Source organism: Silene latifolia, chromosome 9 (genome assembly GCF_048544455.1).
Source record: "Silene latifolia isolate original U9 population chromosome 9, ASM4854445v1, whole genome shotgun sequence".
NCBI lineage: Eukaryota > Viridiplantae > Streptophyta > Magnoliopsida > Caryophyllales > Caryophyllaceae > Silene > Silene latifolia.
In genome coordinates, this window is record NC_133534.1 from 158473859 (window position 1) to 158494980 (window position 21122).

At 39.4% G+C, this 21122-nt stretch overlaps 1 non-coding gene across 1 annotated transcript; it reads right to left on the bottom strand.

The window, feature by feature from the left end:
• Positions 1–19549: 19549 nt before the first annotated feature.
• LOC141602909 (small nucleolar RNA R71) lies at positions 19550–19656 on the bottom strand. The gene has a single exon (XR_012524815.1). It is a non-coding gene; the product is annotated as a small nucleolar RNA R71 (small nucleolar RNA).
• Between the last annotated feature and the right edge of the window lie 1466 nt (positions 19657–21122).

Below are 21122 nucleotides of genomic sequence, written 5' to 3' on the forward strand. Positions count from 1 at the left end.
AATCTCATCCCTCCATCCCTTCCATCCAAAGGCCCTTATAAGGACTTAGGGACCCAATGGATGTAAGGACCTTAGAAGAACCTCTCTCTCTCTCTCTCTCTCTCTATATATATATAGAGGAAGGATCAACTAAGGTCCATTATATATTTGAGTCCATAAGTCCTTCTAAGGGCCATTGGATCAAGGCAATGGAAGGCTAAGATTTGATGTCAATATGTGGCTACAAATTAATCCCTCCACCTTTTCTCTAATTAACTCATCAATTCAATAAAACAACCTCACTAATCATTCATCATCTCATTATCACAATTCATCCTCCTCTCTCTACATCTCACTTTTCTCTCTTCTCTAAAAAAAACCCCAAAATCCCAAAAAACCAAAACCCAAATAAATCACCCACTCCTCTCATCTTCATTCACCACCACCCACCACCACCCCACCCGACACCAACTAACCACCCACCACCGCCGCTGCCGCCGTCCCACCGCCGTTGACACTTTTTTTTTTTTTTTTTTTTTTTTTTTTTTCGCCTCGGTTTTTTTTTTTTTTTTTTTTTTTTTTTCGTTTTGTGTTAATTTGTATGTTTTGAGTTGTTTTTTCCATTCATTATTTTTTTTGTCTTTTATTTTATTTTAGTTGTCTTTTATTTTGTTAGTTCTCATTTTTTATTCATTTTCTTAAATCTCTCCTTGTTAAAAATTGGACTAAAGTTATCCAAAAATGAACCAAAGTTATACAAAAATGGACCAAAGTTATACAAAAAATGGACTAAAGTTATACAAAAATGAACCAAAGTTATACAAAAATGAACCAAAGTTATACAAAAATAGACCAAAGTTATACAAAATAGACCAAATTTATACAAAAAAAGACTAAAGTTATACAAAAATTGGACTAAAGTTATTCAAAAAATTGGACCAAAGTGATACAAAAATGAACCAAAGTTATACAAAAATGGACCAAAGTTATACAAGTATGGACTAAAGTTATACAAATATGGATTAAAATTATACAAATATGGACTAACTTTAGTCTATTTTTGTATAACTTTGGTCTATTTTTGTATAACTTTGGTCTATTTTTGTATAACTTTGGTTCATTTTTGTATAACTTTGGTTCAATTTTGACTAACTTTAGTCCTTTTTTTTTATAACTTTGGTCAATTTTTGTATAACTTTGGTTCATTTTTGTATAACTTTGGTTCATTTTTTGTATAACTTTAGTCCAATTTTTGTATAACTTTAGTCCATAGTTGTATAACTTTAGTCCATAATTGTATAACTTTAGTCCATTTTTGTATAACTCTAGTCCTTCATATGTATAACTTTAGTCCATATTTGTAAACCTTTAGTCCAAAATTGTATAACTTTAGTCATATAATGTATAACTCTATGCATATGATGTATAACTCTAGGCATATAATGTATAACTCTAGGCATTTAATGTATAACTCTAGTCACAGTATTTATAATTCTAGTCAAAAGATGTAAAACTCTAGTCACAATCTGTATAACTCTAGACATACAATGTATAACTCTAGGCATTTGATGTATAACTCTAGTCAAAAAAAAAATAACAACAAAAAAACTAAAAAAATAATATGAAAAATCTAAAACAAATCTAAAAATCTAAGGTCCATTATATATTTGAGTCCATATTTTTGTATAACTTTAGTCCATAGTTGTATAACTTTAGTCCATTTTTGTATAACTCTAGTCCTTCATATGTATAACTTTAGTCCATATTTGTAAAACTTTAGTCCAAAATTGTATAACTGTAGTCATATAATGTATAACTCTATGCATATGATGTATAACTCTAGGCATATAATGTATAACTCTAGACATTTAATGTATAACTCTAGTCACAGTATTTATAATTCTAGTCAAAAGATGTAAAACTCTAGTCACAATCTGTATAACTCTAGACATACAATGTATAACTTTAGGCATTTGATGTATAACTCTAGTCAAAAAAAAAAATAACAACAAAAAAACAAAAAAAATAATATGAAAAATCTAAAACAAATCTAAAAATCTAAAAACTAGATCTAAATAAATAACAACATAATAAGTAAAAAAAAAAAAAAAAAAAACAACAACCCAACCCAACCCTAAATCTGAAATAAACCAAATAACAATAAAAAAAAACCAAATAACAAAACCAAATTTAAATATCGTGTGTATAACTCTAATGCACATAGTGTATAACTTTAATAGACAAGATGTATAACTTTGGTCCAAAAAATCAAATAACAATAACAACCAAATAAAAAAATAAAAAATAAAAACAAAAACAAAAAACCAAAACAAAACAAAAAACAAAGAACAAAAACAAAAATCAAAAAACAATAACCACGACATATCCTTCACAACCCACCATCCATTTTTTTCCTTTCCTTCACCCGTCGCAGCCTCCACCAAATAACAAAAAAAAAAAAAAAACCAAACAAAGCAAATATGAAATTTAAACAATAAAAATCAAATCTGTAATTTAAACTAAAAAAACAAAAAGGGGAGAACGATGGTAGGGAGGGGCGGCCGTCGCGGCAAGGAGTAGGGAGGCGGAATAAGGACGAGGGAGTGGAGGCTGGTGGTCGGCGTGATGGCTTTAGGAGGGGAGAACGATGGTAGGGTGTTGCTTGGTGGTCGGCGTGATGGCTTCAGGAGGGGAGAACGATGGTGGGTCGTGGTTTGGTGGCTGTTGCTGGGTGGTCAACTGCGGTGGGAGAGGTGCGGTTGCCTGAGATCCGGCTAAGTGGGGGAAGAAAGGAGGCGGTGGGTGATGCGGTTGTGCAGGAGTGTGGCGGCGTGGGCCTGGAAGGAAGCTTGGTTTTTGTTTTTTTTTTTTTGGGTTTTATATTTTTTGTTGTGGAGGAAGAGAGTGTATTGGTGAACCATAAAAAAAATCGAGATCTGACTCTCGCCGGCGGGGTGGAGGCGCGAGGGAGAAAGAGCAGTCGGTGGAGGGCGGTAGAAAGGTGGTGGCGTGGTCGAAGGTAGGGACATTTGTGGTTGAGAAAGAGGAGAGGAAGAAGGGTGAGAAAGGTGGTGGGGTGATAGTCGAAGGTGGAGGGAAGATGTGGTGGTGGGTTGGTGAACCGATGAGGAAGAAATAAAGGCTGCCAGATTTGGTGAGAGAGGCTGCCGGATTTGGTGGGAGATTCTGCCGGAGATGTGTGGGGTGGTTGGGTTGGTGAACCGGTGAGGAAGAGAGAAAGAGTTTTTTTTTTTTTTTTGGTTTTTTTTTGTTGGGAATTTGAGAGAGAAATGAGATACAGAGAGAGGAGGGTGGTGGGATAATGAGAGGAGGGTGGTGGGATAATGAGAGGAGATTAGGAGAGGCTGAATGTTTAAGAAGTTAGAAGGATTAAGGGAGGTAATTAGATGGGATTAATTTGTGGCCACTCATTGAGAGACAATCCCATCCCTCCATCCCTTCCATCCAAAGGCTCTTATAAGGACTTAGGACCTTATATGGTATAAGGTCCTTATAAGAACCCTTCTCTCTCTCTCTCTCTCTCTCTCTATATATATATATATATATATATATATATATATATATATATAGAGAGAGAGAGAGAGAGTGAAGTTCAAATGAGTCCACCTAAATATTTGAGTCCCTAAGTCCTAATCTAAGCCATTGATCTTCTAAGATTGATGGTTGAGATTTGAAACTTCTAAATAATTTTTTGAATGAAACTTTAATGTTTTATGAGTGAAACTTTAACTTGTGAATGAAACTTTATTTCTTTATGATTGTAACTTTAATTTTTAAAGTTATTTTGTAAATAAAAAAACAAATTTATGTATTTTTGAATATAATTTTAATGTTTTACGAGTGAAACTTTAATGCTTAAAAGTGTAACTTTAATTTTTTTAGGCCATTTTTAATATAAAAATTGAATTTATGAAATTATATAATTATAACTAATATTTTTTTTATTTAACTTTAAGTTATGATGTAATTGTGACTAAAATTTATTTAATTTCATTGATTTATGAATGAAACTTTAATGTTAAACGAGTGGAACTTTAATGGTGACGAATGAAACTTTAATTTTAGTCCATGTCATTTTTAGGAATATAATTTTAGTCCATGTAATTTGAAACTTTAGTCCATGTCATATGAAATAAACTTTGGTGTCGAGTGAAACTTTAGTCAATTTTAGTGAAACTTTAATTGATATCTTTGAAACTTTAATCGATATCTTTGAAAGATTAATCAATATATCCACGGTCAGATCTGAAAAACAAAAATTTGTAATTTCTCTGAGATTGTGACTTTAATAGTCTTAAGAGTTAAACTTTAAGAGTATACGAGTGAAACTTTAATGGTCGAGAGTGAAACTTTAACGGTAAACAAGTGAAACTTTAATGGCCGAGAGTGAAACTTTAATGATTGAATATATAAGTCGTCCACACAACCGCCAACCACCACCAACACCCAAGATTGACCCACCATCATACGACTTCACTCACGATTGACCCGCCACCACCCAAAAAAATCAAAAAAAAAAAAAAAGACCACCACCCAACCAACCCACACCCACGACCACCATCACGGTTCACCGCTGCACACCACCGTCCCATCCCCATCCCCGCAAATGACCCACCACCAACAACCACTTTAGATCTGAAAAAAAAAAGAGAGAGAGGCGGCAGTCAAACCGCCATCAACACCTCCATAACCCACTAGAGCAAGTCGACACCACCACCTTAAATTGAAAAAGAAAAAAAAAGAATAGAGAAGGGAAAGGCGGCTGCCACAACCGCCACCAACACCCCCACATGACCCACCAACCAAAACACCGCAACCACAGCCATAATCGAAAAAAAAAAAAAAAAAAAAAAAAAAAAAGAAGCGAGAGAGACGGCAGCGAATGGCGGCGAAGAGTGGGGAAGAGTAGTAGTCGCCGAGGGAGGCAGAAGGCTGACGGGAGAAGAGTAAAGGTGATGGCAGCGACGGAGGATAGGCGGCGTTGCGGTGTACGGACGGTGTTGTCGGGTTTGTGAGCTGAGACTGAGAGAGAGAAAGGGAGTAAGAAAGGGAAAGGGAGGAAGAGAGAGAAGTTGCAGGAATGAAATGAAAAGAATTAGGGTTTTGTGTTTTATATAGGGCTTTTATTTTCAGATTCAATCTTAGCCCTTGATTTTATTCTAATCTAACGGCTTAGATAAGGACTTATGGACTCATCTAAGGATGGTGGACTCAATTGATCCTCATTCTATATATATATATATATATATATATATATATATATATATATATATATATATATATATATATATATATATATATATATATATATATATATATATATCAATCAATCAATCCATTATCTCATTTTTCTTTCAACACACCCCAAACCCTAAACTCCAAACCTTAAATTTTCAAAACCTAAACTCCAAACTTCCTTCAATAATGAATCAGAACATTCGTTTAACATTAATAACGATCGAGTACAACAAATGTTTCATACGCCGCTTAGAGGAAATCGAGAGGAAGAACAGGCTCTTCCTTGATGATGTTCAGATCCCACTCAAGGAGGCCACCCTTCGTGACTGGGTGTCGGAGTTGGAGCAGCTGCATGCAGATATTGCATCTGCTTTATGAGACCTCCAAATAGCAAAGGAGGAGAGGATCATTCTCATGGAAGAGAATGCCTTCCTAAAATCCGTTCTAAGTAGTAGTTTAGTTTAGTTTTTTATTTTATTTTATTTTATTTTGTATATCAATTAACTAAGTTTATGAATATTAAATATGGATTTGTTTTACTATCCTCTCCGTCGTCTTCTTTGTTTTATTTTATTTTATTTTATTTTATTTGTTTTACTAATAAACGCAGAAAAACTAATCGGATAATTAGAGAAAGAACAAGAACATTGACGGAGAAAAACACTCAAAAAAATAATTAGAGAAAGAACAATAATGACGGAGATGACAAAACCTAAAACCATTAAGAGATAGATATATACCTGATAATTAGATAAAGAACACTGACAGAAACGATGAGAAAGAGACGACAATGACAATAGTGATGGAGATGACAAAGTGACGGCGAGGGAGAGTTTTGACGGTGAGGGAGAGTATGTTTGTGTTTGTGTTTGTATTTGTGTCTGTGTCTGTGTTTGTGTTTGTGTTTGTGTTTGTGTGGTATTCTGGTGTTTGTTTTTGTTTTTGTTTTTGTTTTTGTTTTTGTTTTTCTACACATAAAGTATTAACAACAGTTTTGTATATTCTAAACCGTTGTCATTACTAATAACAACGGTTTTCACAAATTAACCGTTGTTATTATTTTTCACTGATTTGCGCCAAAATAATATAATCCAATTAACAACGTTATTATATATTACGTGTTAAACCGTTGTTATTATTTTATGAATGACAACAGTTATTATTTATATAACCGTTGTTATAAGTAATTACAACGGTTCTGTTTCAGGTAACCGTTGTTATAAATTTTCACTGAATTCCGCGAAAATAAAATAATACAGTTAACAACGTTATTACCAATTCGTGTTAATATGCGTCGTTGTTATTGCCTATATTTGTAATAGTGCTTTACTCAAATTGGCAAAACATTCTAACATGGTTTTTGGAAAGTAAAACTTGTTTCTTTCCAAAATTGATTTTCTAAAGTATCTTCATTTGATTGTCAACTTTGTTTTTTGACTGATTTACAAAGACCTTTTTGGATGACTACAAAGCATCTTTTCTTCTTTCACCTTTGGAAGAATGCTCCTTTATGTGTAAACTTGGAAAGGTAAAAAAACATTTGTTTTCTTTCAAAAGGTTTGACCTTCAAAACCCTAGTTTGCCTCTCTATAAAAGGACCACTCCTCTTCTTCATTTCCTTAAGACTTTTTCTGAGAATTTCAAAGTATTTTTGGAAAACTGTTTTTAAGAACTCAAAGCTTTTCATTCATTTGCAAAAATCTTCTAAGTATTCAAGGGTCATAGTCTTCACTACTGTTGATTTAAGTACTATGTTCTCTTACCGAGAATCGTTGATTAATAAGTTGTCCTTCTCAACTCTTTTTAACAATCAGTTTGAGGAAACTTGATCTTGTAACCATTCTAAGTTAGAGTGTCGAGTTCTTAGATGGAGTAGTCTTTGAACTCTTGTCGCAACTGGAGTAGGTTATTTGTTCTTTTTATTGTAAGGGTTTTAAGTAGTCAGAGTAGATCACTTAACTAATCAATAAAAAGAAGATTGGACGTAGGCCCTTAGAGCGTTGGCCGAACCAATCCAAAAATAATTGTGTTGATCTCTCGTTATTTTTAATTCCGCTGCAATTAGTTATCTTGTTCTTAATTTGCGTTTTCCTTTAACAGTAGTCCTGAATACTGTTACTTTCGGTTTGTAGCCTTTACTTCATTTGCTAAGACAAATAAGTAACAGTCAGAACAACTATTGTTTCTAGATTTCAGCAACTTTCTTTAACAACGTGATACACTTCTAATTACTCGATTTATTTGATGTATCCACTTGTTCCTGATATTGTTAATCAACTTACTTTAAAGCAATAAAGATTAAATTGAAAATTTTAAAATAGTACCTAATTCACCCCCTCTCCCTCTTAGGTACTCGATTTATTTGATGTGTCCATTTTTGACGATTTTTTTCAAATCGTCGCTTATCTTGGCGAGACCAACGTAACCGTGCAAAAAAAAAAACAAAAAATGGCTCATTTGTGTGAAAAACGCGAACTTGCCTTGGTCGGTTAATATGGCTTACAAGAACTAGCTAAGGCCAGTTTATGTAAACCATACTAAGGGCCTAGACATGTTCACTTAATAGGTTCACATGAACTGATCATGGTTGGTTCGTGTAAACCATATAGTATTTTCTCACTAATAGACTAGGTCTAATTTTTTTTTTCCATATCGTTTGTTTCGTCGAGATAAGCAATTTGAAAAAAAAATTTGTTGAAGGTAGAAACCCGAATACAAAGTAATGACCTTTTATTTTTTTTTTCCTTCTTAATTGTCAATTTTTTGTCGTAATTTAAATCGTTTTTAGTTATCATTTCATTCGTTAATTCAACCAAAATTGATTTTCTAAAGTGTCTTCATTTGATTGTCAACTTTGTTTTGTGACTGATTTACAAAGACCTTTTTGGCTGACTACAAAGCATCTTTTCTTCTTTGACCTTTGGAAGAATGTTCATTTATGTGTAAACTTGGAAAGGTAAAAAAAACATTTGTTTTCTATCAAAAGGTTTAACCTTAAAAACCCTAGGTTGCCTCTCTATAAAAGGACCACTCCTCTTCTTCATTTCCTTAAGACTTTTTCTGAGAATTTCAAAGTATTTTTGGAAAACTGTTTTTAAGAACTCAAAGCATTTCATTCATTTGCAAAAAATTTCTAAGTTATCAAGGGTCACAGTCTTCACTACTGTTGCTTTAAGTACTATGTTCTCTTACCTAGAATCGTTGATTAATAAGTTGTCCTTGTCAACTCTTTTTAACAATCAGTTTGAGGAAACTTGATCTTGTAACCATTCTAAGTTAGAGTGTCGAGTTCTTAGACGTAGTAGTCTTTGAACTCTTGTCGCAACCGGAGTAGGTTTTTTTTTTTTTTTTGATGACGAGGGGGTTGAATCCCCCCCCGGGTCCATGCATTCCCGCACCACCACATGGACCATGTAAGCCACCCCCTCGAGAGCTGCATTGGCCAAGTGATCATCGCCCCAGCTGGTAGTCGAACCCGGGACCTCTCAACTCCTGCATTTCTGCAAGTTTCAAGGTTTAACCCGGCTATCACTGAACTAACACCACTTGGTTATTGGTTCTTTTTATTGTAAGGGTTTTAAGTAGTCAGAGTAGTGATGTGACCATAATTAGAGCATATTTAGTCCCCGAATTAGCCTTGTTCCCATGCTTTTTAGTGCATATTTGATTGTCTTTATTTCTTTGTTTTGCATATTCTTTGAGGTTTTATGTCCTTGGTAGGAAAGGAGTGCAAACCTTGCATTTTTATGGCAAAACGAGACTAAATTGATTGAATTCAAATGACAAAGCATCAAGGAGAGACAAGATTAGAAGGCCTTTGTACATACTATAGTAAATGGGCAATGATGAGAAAAGATCCTTGCATCCCCGAGGAAATCCCCAAGGATCTTATGAAGAAAAAGGAAGAAAAGAAGAAGAAATGAAACTGCACAGCAATCCGTGCGGATTGTCCTGAAGATGCCCATCCTCCACCTTCACAATCCGTGCGTCTTCACTCCAAGACGCCCGGGCAGCAACTCCAGAAGACGCCCGTCTTCTCCCCAAGACGCCCGGGCAGAGATCCCAGAATCCGCCCGTCCCGTGCTAAAGACGCACGGATTCCCAGGCAGACAATTTCGTTTCTTCAAGCTTTAAGAAAGATGCCCATCCTTCCAAAAATACCGGCGTTTCCTTAAGTAGGGACTTAATCGTCATTTAAGCCCTTAGTTAACCTTAATTCCCACTATAAATATCTCATTAGTCTAATTAGAAAAGCATGTTCTTCTTAGCAATCTTTAGTATAGTTAATATCAATCAAATCTCTCTTTAATATTGTAATCAACAATTAATCAAGCTTTAATACAAGTTTTACTTCCTTAATCTCTCTCTTTTTCATCCTTTATTTTGGGTAATTGAAGATTATTTGAGTTATTGTTGGGAGATTGACAACCTCTCAATCAAGCATCAAGTACTTCTTTTATTCTTTGCTTTATTATTGGAATCATTAGTAAGTATAATTCTCTTAATCCCTTTTTAATTATTGCTAATTACTTTCATTTATTCATCATGTTTCACTTTGTTGGTATGATTGACATCCTTGCTAGCATGTTCAACATGATAATGAGTTAGTAGTTCCTTAGCTAGGGTTAATGGGTAATTAGGGGAAACCAACATGGGGAATGATTCATGCTTAAATTAATATGCTTTCATGGTTTATTTGCTTGCTTGTTTTGATCTCAACTCATGCACATGTTATGTTTGATGAAATGCGAGCCTATGAATCCTTGCATTTTTTACCCATCACCTATCTTTTCAATGAGACGTGTAAGACATAAACCAACTCGAGTCTCATTAGACCATGCATGTTGTTGAGTAGGGAAGACTAAGTCGACTTGTAGGTGTTGTACAATCTAATCGATTCGGCTCCGGGACCCAAACTTTCCTAGGATTGTAAGAAATAAACCAACTCAATCCATCACAACAATAATTGCTTGCTTATAATTTGAGAACATGTTTGTATGATCAATTCCCATGAATCCCCTATGACCCCATGGCACCCTAGTGCTTTTTATCAATTGTTTACATCCCTTTTAATTCATCTTGCTTGTTTACTTTTATTGCTATTTAGTTTAGTGATCTTCTACATCAACCCCAATTGTGACACCCCTAAGACACCGCTAGTTGCAATAGAAATCTCATCTCAATTCCCGTCCCTTGGGATCCGATGTAACACCCCCATACTCCAAGTGCCTTACCAGGACCACTCAGGTATGAAGACATCACCATCTCGGTCGCCCGAGGTATGATAATCAAATAGACAAAACGGAAACAACATTTATTATAAATAGTTTAATGATGAATACAATCCTCGAAACCAAACTGAAAGTACAATACATTATTCCAAACTATCTGTTCTCAACTGAAATGTAAATAAATGCTAAACTACAGCGGAAGACTCTATCGTCATGTCGTGGCCATCCCAGCTATCCCAGTATCATCTCTATACCTGCTCAATATCTGCTCACCATCCCCGAATGGATCACCGCAGGTTTTACAAAACAACACCGGGGTCAGTACTAATCACACAATCAATATAGATAACAATAAAAGACAAACAGACAGTTGAACTGTCACACACACACACACACCACCAACTCCCATCATCCCAATACTGACTGTCCACTGGACCAGCCCTGCCAGTGGGGGACCGCAGCCGTTCCCACCTAAGCCCCGCTCATCGTACGAGCGGTAACCCTGTCCATTAATGTGCACATCCCCTTTCGTGGCGGGTTCCACGAAGGGCGAAACTAGGGCGTGAGATCACTCCCGCAAGTGACCCCACTCAGCCGAGAACGCATCTCGAGAGCCAAAGAAACCACACACAATCACATCCACAATCACAATCATAAGCATCATGTTAAACAACTAACTACAGCACATCACCAATATCCCATTATGGGACTAATACTGAGTAGGAAAATCCTACCTGGAAAGCACAACACGCAGACGGTATCTACAGCTGTATCAAAACGGCTCTTCTACGAATTCTCCTCCTATCATACATAACACATAAAGACTACTAATTACTTACTACTCATAAAACCCCCAAACCCTAAATTAGGGTTTGACCAAACCTAGCAAAACATTATAAAAATTATGCTAGAAGCTTACCCTCGACGCAAGGAATCCAACGACGCGAACTACGATACAAACTGACCGTCTGAACTCCGGGAATTGTCAAGAACGCGATTAGGAAGAAGAACCAGTTGCTTTCTCTCTTAAACAGGTTTTAGGTTTTGTAAAAAGTGATTTAGAATAAAGACGAATATGCTTAAATACCTTAATCGCGTAATTAACAAAACCCGAGAAAAACCCCCGATAAACCGGACACTCGATCGAGTACCCAAGGTACTCGATCGAGTACCCCCCTACTCGATCGAGTGCCCAAGCTACTCGATCGAGTGTCCAACAGGTCAGAAACTATTTATCTTCGCAACTTGCCCTTACTCGACAGAGTAAGGGCTACTCGATAGAGTACCCCCCAAAACATAAATACGGAGTATTACAGTCTTCCCTCCTTAAAAAGAAATTCGTCCCCGAAGTTCAAACTACCACTAAACAAAGGCACTCCCATAACATTCCCGACTCATAGCCACAACAAAAACAACATAAGACATGACACTAATCCCAACTTATCCCGACAAACATACCGACGCGACGTACAAAAAGGTGCATAAAACTCTTAAAAACTGCTCGCGATCATCTCCTACCCCCCTAAAAGAAACAAGGTTACGTCCCCGTAACCACATATACCTGATCAAAAAGAAAGGGGTAACGCTCCTTCATGATATCCTCTGCCTCCCATGTAGCTTCCTCGGTCTCGTGGTTAGACCAAAGGATCTTAAGCAAAACTGTCTCACCACTCCTGGTCTTTCTAACCTTTCGGTCTAGGATCTGCTTAGGTACCTCAAGATATGATAAAGACTCATCCAGCTCTAAGCTCTCTGCCTCCAACACATGTGACGGGTCACTCACATACTTCCGCAGCTGCGATACATGAAACACATTATGTACTCTCTCCAACGCAGCCGGTAAAGCCAAACGATAAGCAACTTCCCTAACTCGCTCTAAGATCTCATAAGGCCCTATAAACTTCTGACTTAGCTTGCCTTTCTTCCCAAATCTCATAACTCCGCGCATAGGAGACACTTTCAGAAGAACCTTGTCCCCAACCTGAAACTCTATATCCCGACGATGTAGATCTGCATAACTCTTTTGTCGATCCAGGGCTGCTCTCATCCGTTCCCTGATCATTTTAATCTGTTCCACCATCTCATGTACCATCTCTGGTCCTAAAACCACTGCCTCAGCACTATCGTCCCAACAGATTGGACTCCTACATCTCCTCCCATACAAAGCCTCAAACGGTGCCATACCAGTACTAGTGTGATAACTGTTGTTGTAAGAAAATTCTATCAAGTCCAACCTTTGCTCCCAGCTACCACCAAAATCCATCACACAAGCTCGCAACATATCCTCAAGGGTCTTGATTGTTCTCTCAGTCTGCCCATCTGTCGCGGGATGAAATGCTTTGTACTCATCTTCAAAGTCGTTCCCAACGATTCCCGCAACTCCTTCTCCTTCAAAACCTCGATATAAACCTCGCATCTCTGTCAGACACTATGTCCTTAGGGACTCCATGTAACTTCAGCACGTTCTTTCGATAGGCCATAGCCAATTGTGCCTTAGTCCATGTATCTTTCATTGGAACAAAGTGAGCTGACTTGGTCAGACGATCTACTATCACCCAAATCATATTGTTACCTTGTTGACTCTTCGGCAAACCCACAATGAAATCCATGGAAATGGATTCCCACTTCCACTCAGGCACCTCCAAGGACTGAACCTTACCTTGTGGTCTTCTCTGTTCCCCTTTAACTCTCTGGCATGTCAAACAACGGGACACAAACTCAGCTGTCTCTTTCTTCATCCCAGGCCACCAAAACGTTTTCTTCAAGTCTTTGTATAGCTTATCTCCTCCTGGATGAACTGAATACGGTGTGCAATGCGCCTCTGTCATGATTGTCTTTTTCAACTCCTCATCATTAGGAACACACCACCTACCATCAAACCTCAAACTACCATCTGTATGAATAGAAAACCGGGACACTGTCCCTTTCTCTACTCCAGCTCTCCACTCAACTATCTTAGGATCCAAAGCCTGCTTATCCCGAATGTCATCATAAAACTCCATATGTACTGTCATATCACCCATGGCATCCCCTTTCTGCATCATATGTATCCCAAAGCTCGCTACCTCATCTCTCAGCCTCATCAAAGATAGAGCCGTACACAAGGAATGTACACTCTTCCTACTCAAAGCATCAGCTACAACATTGGCCTTCCCTTCATGGTAGATTATTTCCATGTCATAGTCGCCGATCAACTCCATCCACCTCCTCTGTCTCATGTTCAACTCCTTCTGCGTGAAGATGTACTTGAGACTCTTGTGATCAGAAAATACCTTAAAGATTGCTCCATAAAGGTAATGTCTCCAAATCTTGAGAGCAAACACCACTGCACCCAACTCCAGATCATGAGTAGGGTAGTTCTCCTCATAAGGCTTCAACTGCCTAGAAGCATAGGCAATCACTTTACCATTCTGCATCAACACACACCCCAACCCATTCTTTGAAGCATCCGTATAAACCTCGAAATTCTCGCTCCCTTCAGGCAATGCGAGGACAGGAGCTGTGGTCAAACGCTCCTTTAATGTTTGGAACGCCGTCTCACAACTCTCATCCCAACGAAACCTGTTCTCTTTCCTCATCAACGCTGTCATCGGTCTAGCTATCTTGGAGAAATCTTTCACGAACCGTCTGTAGTATCCAGCTAAACCCAAGAAACTTCTCACTTCAGCAACGTTCTTTGGTGCTTCCCACTTTGTCACTGCCTCAATCTTCGCCGAATCCACAGCTACCCCATCTTTAGAGATTACATGCCCCAGAAAAGCAACTTTCTCCAACCAAAACTCACACTTGGACAACTTAGCATACAACTCATGATCCCTCAAAGTCTGCAACACGATCCTCAGATGCTCCTCATGCTCCTCCTTAGTCTTAGAGTAGACTAAGATATCATCGATAAACACCACCACGAACTGGTCCAAGAACTGTCTGAAGATCCTATTCATCAGATCCATAAACACTGCCGGTGCATTAGACAACCCAAACGGCATCACCACATACTCATAATGGCCATACCTCGACGTGAAAGCTGTCTTCGGTATGTCCACATCTCTAATCTTCACCTGATGGTACCCCGACCTCAAATCAATCTTAGAAAAGACTGTTGCACCGCTCAACTGATCAAACAGGTCATCTATCCTTGGCAAAGGATACTTGTTCTTTATCGTCACACGGTTCAACTCTCTGTAATCTATGCACAGCCTCAAACTTCCATCTTTCTTCTTCACGAAAAGAACTGGTGCTCCCCAAGGCGATACACTTGGTCTAATGTATCCCTTCCCTATCAAATCATCCAACTGCTTCCTAAGCTCCTCCATCTCCTTAGGACCCATACGATACGGTGCCTTAGAGATTGGCCCCGTCCCTGGCTTCAACTCAACGGTGAAATCTATCTCCCTCTTCGGTGGCAACCCCGGAATCTCATCAGGAAAAACGTCTGCAAACTCTCCCACCACCGTATCTCGTCAATCGCTGGGCTCTCTATCCGGTCATCTCTCACATGGCACAAAATCAGAGGACATCCCTTCCTCAGATACGACTTCAAGGTGACAGCTGCAATCAACTTAACTTTGGGTTTGACTAGAAACCCACGGTAAGACACACTAACACCCTTAGGGCCTTTTAGGGACACTTTCTTTTGATGACAGTCTATCTTAGCTTTATACTTTCCTAACCAATCCATCCCAACTATCATCTCAAAACCATTAAAAGGAAACTCTAGCAAGTCTACAGGGAAATCGACTTGCCCAACTATCAAGGATACATCTCTAAACAACCTCCCACACGATACCGACTCTCCCGAAGGTATGAAAACTTGTTCCCTAACAGACTCATATACTCTCAAACCCAACTGTTTTACATGACTCGAAGACACAAACGATTGAGAAGCCCCCGAATCAAACAAAACAAACGTAGGAACACCATTAACAAGAAATGTACCGGTGATAACGTGCTCATCCTCCTCAGCTGCTTTCTTGTCCATCATGAACAACTTGCCATCGGTCTTACGCCCCCTCCCGGACAAGATCTTGGCGATGCGGTCGGCTTAGCACCCGACCCCTGATTGTTGTTGTGGTTGTTCGCCGGTGTCTTCTGATAAGAATTACCGCCGTTGCGGTTGCCTCCACTCTGGTAGCTCTGACCTCCCCGGTTTGGCCATGATCCCGCCGGTCTGTTGCTCGCGAAGCTCTGCGCAGTCTCCGGAAAGATCCCGGTGCACTCGTGCACTCATGTCTCTTGTGGCCTACGCCACCACAACCAAAGCAGTCACTCCCCAGCTATTGCTCACACTCCCACGGCCTCTCCCAAAGGAAGTTCCAAGACTAAACCCGACCCGGAAGAAAACCCCTTAGATTGATTGTGGTTGCCTTTCTTGAAATTAGATTGGCCACCACCCTCGCTCTCGGACTTCCTCTTCTCCCCACCCGACCTCTCCCGAGCCATCTCCACTAGCCTCTCGGCTCTCCCACCCTCTCATATGCTTCCTTTACATCGGTAAGGACTCCCACGGGTAACTTATCCATAATTTTCGTGGTTAGCCCTCTCTCAAACCTCAAGGCCGATTCTCCTCACTCAAACCCATATCCTCGGATATCTAGATTTCTCATTGAACTCGCTGTAGTACTCGCCACGACATCTCAAAATGATCATCTTAAACTTGTCGAACTCCTCTCTCAACTTACTTCTCACATGTTCTGGCACGAACTCCTTCCTCACAGCCCTACGAAACTCCTCCCAAGGTATAGCGGGTAACCCCTGGTTGGTATATATCTCCTTGGCACTCACTTTCACCGAGTCCCACCACTTGCCAGTGCCTCCCTCGGATAAAATGCAGCCTGATCCACTCTCATCTCATCAGGACAACGAACTAAATCTAGTATGTTCTCCATCTCCCTCGGCCAACTATCTAGAAGATTAGGCTCCTCAACTCCCTTATACTCCTTCGGATTAAACCTCGCAATATAGAGGCTGACTTTAGCATGGTCAACCTCCTTCTCCTTACTCTTATCCTTGTCCTCATTCACTCTCTTCAGGATCTCGGAAGAGCGTCCGGTGCTCTAACATCTTGACGATGTCATCCGTAGTCATAAGCTCGGCTCTCGCATACAAGGCATTTCTCTTGGGCGGCATCTTGAAGCTATACAAGAAAGGGATAAACATAAACACACGTACTAGACCTCAAAACACGAAAACGCGTTGCCCAGCACCTACTCGATCGAGTATCCAAACCCACTCGATCGAGTAACGGGCTACTCGATCGAGTGCCCCCATGTACTCGATCGAGTACCCAAACTCCAGAACCAAACAGACCTTCTGATCTCTAACCCACTCGATCGAGTATCTAGGCTACTCGATCGAGTGACCCCCTACTCGATCGAGTACCCCTAGTTACTCGATCGAGTGCCCCAAAACGCGATTCTGGACTCAAAATCGTCAAAAACCTATCCGATCGAGTCAGTCTTACTCGATCAAGTACCACCAATACGTAAAAGCTACCCGCATACTACGTCATATACTAACATGCTAACTTTATAAATCACATTATATCATATCAATCATGCTATTAATTGCCATGTTGTAAACATTCCATCATGCTATCATTTCATCAACAATATCTATATATATATAACATCACTTTTCTTTTATCTCATCAACTTCCAATTCGAACATACGACCATCAACACATTCCATCACATTGTTACGCAAGTTACTAAGCACACACATGACTCAACACACACATTCCCCCATGTGACCGGTTCAAAGTTGTAGGGCGACCCCTTGCGACTTTAGGACGTCTCCCAAACCTTTGCACTAGCTCCTACGACTTTTACCCCGGGTTCATTTTAATTGACTCCCTATGTTCATTAAGTTCATTGGTTACAGGTTTCAGGATCGTCGCTCTGATACCATTTGTAACACCCCCATACTCCAAGTGCCTTACCAGGACCACTCAGGTATGAAGACATCACCATCTCGGTCGCCCGAGGTATGATAATCAAATAGACAAAACAGAAACAACATTTATTATAAATAGTTTAATGATGAATACAATCCTCGAAACCAAACTGAAAGTACAATACATTATTCCAAACTATCTGTTCTCAACTGAAATGTAAATAAATGCTAAACTACAGCGGAAGACTCTATCGTCATGTCGTGGCCATCCCAGCTATCCCAGTATCATCTCTATACCTGCTCAATATCTGCTCACCATCCCCGAATGGATCACCGCAGGTTTTACAAAACAACACCGGTCGATACTAATCACACAATCAATATAGATAACAATAAAAGACAAACAGACAGTGAATCACACACACACACACACACACACCACCAACTCCCATCATCCCAATCGATCGTCCACTTTGGACCCATTACCACGCGATGGGGACCGCAGGCCGTTCCCACCTAAGCCCCGCTCATCGTACGAGCGATAATCCTGTCCATTAATGTGCACATCCCCTTTCGTGGCGGGTTCCACGAAGGGCGAAACTAGGGCGTGAGATCACTCCCGCAAGTGACCCCACTCAGGTAGAGAACGCATCTCGAGAGCTAAAGAAACCACACACAATCACATCCACAATCACAATCATAAGCATCATGTTAAACAACTAACTACAAAGACATCACCAATATCCCATTATGGGACTAATGCGAGTAGGAAAATCCTACCTGGAAAGCACAACACGCAGACGGTATCTACAGCTGTATCAAAACGGCTCTTCTACGAATTCTCCTCCTATCATACATAACACATAAAGACTACTAATTACTTACTACTCATAAAACCCCCAAACCCTAAATTAGGGTTTGACCAAACCTAGCAAAACATTATAAAAATTATGCTAGAAGCTTACCCTCGACGCAAGGAATCCAACGACGCGAACTACGATACAAACTGACCGTCTGAACTCCGGGAATTGTCAAGAACGCGATTAGGAAGAAGAACCAGTTGCTTTCTCTCTTAAACAGGTTTTAGGTTTTGTAAAAAGTGATTTAGAATAAAGACGAATATGCTTAAATACCTTAATCGCGTAATTAACAAAACCCGAGAAATACCCCCGATAAACCGGACACTCGATCGAGTACCCAAGGTACTCGATCGAGTACCCCCCTACTCGATCGAGTGCCCAAGCTACTCGATCGAGTGTCCAACAGGTCAGAAACTATTTATCTTCGCAACTTGCCCTTACTCGACAGAGTAAGGGCTACTCGATAGAGTACCCCCCAAGACATAAATACGGAGTATTACATCCGACCTTTACTTGCTTCTTTACTAATTGTAGAGTTGTTGGTGAAGTTATAAATTGTGTTTTGGTCTAGGTTATCCTAACGACAAGTAACCAAAAAGATATAGTCCGACCAAAAATGGCGCCGTTGCCGGGGACGGTGTTAACTTGATTTAGATTTTCTTATATTGTTATTAGTTGTGTCTTTCTTTTCCTTGGGGAAGTAAAACTCCTCAAGGTTTGTTCTAATTATTTTCGAGTTGTTTGATATTTTGCATGTCTAGAAGGTCACAAGGTGACTTGTTACCCTTTGATCGTGAAATTGAAAGAACTTTGACAACCAATAGAAGACTTGCTAGGAGAAACTTGAGAGGTATTGGTGAGGTTGTAGATATTCAACCAACTATTGAGTTCATCAACCCTTTTGCAAGAGAAGGTGAAGAGAATCCAACACAAAATACAACACAAAATCAACCCACAATGCCTAAGTTTTCATCACATTCCGTACCCACCGAGGAGAACCTACCCAATGGTACTCCCACACCACAACATCTAACCGGAAATTTTATTGACAAATCCACATTTATCCAATTAGTCGAAAGAAGCCAATTTGGGGGGATGCCTAGTGAAGACCCTCATTCTCATATGGAGGCTTTTTGCGATTATTGTGATGCGATTTCTCAAACCGGTGTAACTCAAGACCAAATTCGATGGGTCTTATTTCCATTTTCTCTAATTGGCACCGCAAAACAATGGTTGAAAAGCCTTGATAAGGCCACTCTCGGAATTGACTCTTGGAAAAATTTGGCTCTAGCTTTCTACAAAAAGTTCTATCCACCGGAAAAGACTAACATGCTAAGAGCTCAAATTACGGGTTTTAAGCAAAGGGATGAAGAATCTTTGTATGAAGCTTGGGAGCGGTTCAAAGGAATTTGTCGCTCATGTCCTCACCATGGACTTAGCGAGTGGTTCTTGGTACAACAATTTTGGAACGGTCTATATGAAGATTCAAGGAACATTCTCAACATGGGATCAAATGGAATGTTCACCGAAGTTGATGACAATCAAACTTGGAACAAAATTGAGGAAATGGCGGTCCATAACTCACAATATAATAGACCTCGCAAGGCTACTAGAGGAGGGAAGCATGAAGTGGACTCCGTTACTCAATTGGGTGCTCAACTTAATGCTCACATTGATACCATCAATTTAAAGTTTGAAAAAGCTATGGCTAGACTTGAAGAAACCTCAAAATCACCAAAGCATCATGTTAATGCCATGACGGCATCTTCATCAATCCCAAGTGGGATATGTGAGAATTGTGGAACTTTGGGACATGACCAAAGTGAATGTAGGGGAACAAATGAACAAGTGAATGCTTTCCAAGCATACAAGAGTGGTACCCCTTATTCAAACTATTACAATGAAAACACAAAGTTCCATCCAAATCTCTCATACAAAAGCCAAAATGTTCAAAACCCTCAAACAACATACACCCCACCTCCCATGAGAAACCAAAATCAAAGACCCTTTTACAACCAAAACCAAGGTTACCAAAATCAATCTCCATACAATCAACAAAATGACCAAGGTTTTGATGTTAAAAAAGCGGTCTTTCAAATGCAAAAAAAATCAACAAGAGTTTTTCACTCAAATGGAAAAAGATAGTCAAGCAAAGGAAACCACCACCAACAACATCCTAGCTCACACCAAAATGTTGGAAACCCAATTGACTCAACTAGCATCCTCAAACTCACAAAGACAAAAGGGGCAATTACCACCTCAAAGTAATCCCCCAAGACATGAAACGGTTAGTGTCATTCACTTGAGGAGTGGTACAAGGTATGAAGCACCGAAGAAGCAAGTTGAGAATGAAGTTGTGGAAGCTAGTGACAAAGAAGAAATTGTGCAAAACTCCAAGGATGGAGAACCATCAAAAGAAGAAATTTCAAAGAAAAAATGAAGACAAGGTCAAGGAGAAGGAGCCCATTGTGATTAGACTTCCTTTTCCAAGTCGTCAAGCCAAGCCCAAATTTGATGACCAACTTGGAAAATTTATGGAAATTGTGAAGAATTTGGAAGTCTCAATTCCTTTCACGGAATTAATCAATCACGTGTCGGCCTATGCGAAATACATGAAAGACATCCTCACAAAGAAGAAGTCGATCCGGAAGCTTGAGACTATCGCCTTCACTAAGGTGAGTAGTGCAATACTTCAAGGGAGTTCACCTCCAAAACTCAAGGATCCGGGAAGCTTCTCAATACCGTGTACCATTGGCAACACCACGATCAACAAAGCCTTATGTGATCTAGGGGCTAGTGTGGGTGTTATGCCGTACTCGGTGAGTAAAAGGTTGGGGATGGGAGAGCTTAAATGCACCAATATTACACTCCAAATGGCCGATAGATCGACGAAGATACCATT